This window comes from Belonocnema kinseyi, chromosome 6, assembly GCF_010883055.1.
Source record: "Belonocnema kinseyi isolate 2016_QV_RU_SX_M_011 chromosome 6, B_treatae_v1, whole genome shotgun sequence".
Taxonomy (NCBI): Eukaryota; Metazoa; Arthropoda; class Insecta; order Hymenoptera; family Cynipidae; genus Belonocnema; species Belonocnema kinseyi.
This window is the reverse complement of record NC_046662.1, coordinates 95,810,145-95,812,499: the sequence shown is the minus strand read 5'-3', so window position 1 is coordinate 95,812,499 and position 2,355 is coordinate 95,810,145.

Here is a 2,355-nt window from a genome sequence, read left to right as displayed (position 1 = left end):
CTGAGTCCAATTCATTTTTTATCTCATATGGAGTTAAACCCTTTAAATGAAAATGTTTGATTACCGCTCTGAACTCGTTTTTTTTTCATTTTTCTTAACGAATATATTTTTTTTCAATTGGTTATAAAAACACGTAAACTCAGCAGATGTGGACTGTGACTGCACCATATATCTAGTCGGGAGTGGTGCTGACTGAAAACAGATGATTTGGAGCGATTCGCACACCATCTGTTGGTCATTCTAAGGACTTATTGAACTACCCTCGTATGATGCGTATACACATGCAATGATGCGTACAAGATTTGACTTTTTAAGCTCCGAAATTGCTTGTAGTGACTTCATATTGATTTGTTTTAGCAACCGCCCTTTAGAGAATGCCACTAATGCCATCACAAGGACCTTTGTCATGTGCAGTTGCACATTATTTCCATTCCGCTTTACAATTGAAATCTTGCTCGTGGAGTGCTAAGTTCACAGTAAACGCCAGAAATAAATTTTATCTTTCAAAAAGATAAAAATGTTGCATCATGTTTATCTGAAAAAAGATAAAATTTATCTGAAGAAAAGGCAAAATTTATCTGAAAAAAATATAAAGTTTATCTGACGTAAATATTTTTTTGACATAGGTTATATGTCAGACGCCTGCGTCTATTTTCACAGAAAAAATGTCCTTCATAAATTAAAAAATCGTCGCGGTATTCAGTTTGAAATATTCTCACTTTATTTCACTAACTTTAAACCCAAAAATCACTCACCTATAGTTTCTGAATACACAGTCTGCACTTTGTTTAGTTTATACCAAATAGTGTTTGTTTACAATTTTTGAAGTCTATATCAGGGTCGATAGAAAACTAAAGATTTGTTCAACAAAAGTAAGGGACGCAGCGGTCTGTCATATAACCTATGTCAAAAAATATTTACGTCAGATAAACTCTATCTTTTTTTTAGATAAATTTTATCTTTCTTTAGATAAACGTGATGCAACGTTTTTATCCTTTTGAAAGATAAAATTTATTCCTGGGGTTTACGTTGTTGGAAAAGTTCTTACGGTTTTTGTACTGTTCCGCTGAACCATCTGAATTGTATAACAAAGTTCACAGTAATTCCTACTCTTTCTCGTGAAAAATATATTATCTTTCTTTGATAAAGATGCACAGATATAGTATTGTGTTATTTTATATCTGATATTATAGCGTAACTGGCGTGTTTTAATTCACCTTTAGGTGTTCTGTAGTATGCCACAAAAAGATGAACGGTTAGTTGTGTTTTTGACCAATGCTTACCTTAAGAAGCATCTTGTAAATCAATCATGTGGTTTTCAGCCAAATATAGTTGAACAAGAATTTCACCAATTAATAAATTATGCTTCACGCCATTGATTTATTTGTGGTGGGAGTTGTTTCACGAGACACGGAGAAAACGATATCGCAAGAATTGCAATATATACCGTAATTCCTGCGCTACATATCGCAATTATCACATTATAATAACGTAAAATCGTGATATCGTACATTGCAAGATTTTATATCACATTATTATTTTATTATATTATATGTACGAGGGTTCTAGTAGTGGTCAAGAGTTGTTAGTGCATTATAATATCCTAAAAGCTCCGGAACCTGCTGAACGTTATCATATGACGCTTTATTTCAATCGAGATTTCAATATAGAGGTTTTGCGATATCATTGTGCGATATCTTTTTCTCCGTGGATTTTAGTCAGGTCGAAAAAAGCGCAATTGACGGGGTTCCTAACAACCCAATTTGGAACAATAGTAAGACTCGGAAATTTTTTTTAATCGTTCGAATAAAAAGAGTAACTAAAAACTATCGCAAGTTGTAAAGATCTGAGTATCGGCAATTTCCAAGTTAGCACCTTCTCCTCGGTACATGTCACATATATTGTGCGCAGTTGCATTTTAGGCCGAAAAACGCTATTTTTGACAGCTTCCGTATTTCACAACTAAATTCAAAGAGTTCTTGGTCTGTAATGGTTCTGCAATTTGGATCTAAAATTTCAGTTCTCCAACTAAGCATTCCACAAAATTCGATTTCCGTATTACATTCTCCTGCCCCACATGAGCCAGTTGATTGATTAACGACAGTCGTTCGGAGTATTTTATGAGACCCAACATTTCACCTCGAATTTTACTTCTGATTGTGTTGTGGTAAAAAATATTGCATAACACAGTTTTGCCTCAGCTGCAAATTCATGCTATGGCTCGTACTGCAATTTCACACAAGGAAAAATGTCGACTAAGGGAATTTCTTTTGAATGCAAAACTACAATTTTTTTTTCTCGGCCTAAATGATTCCATTACATACATTACATATAAATACATTACACATAAATAGA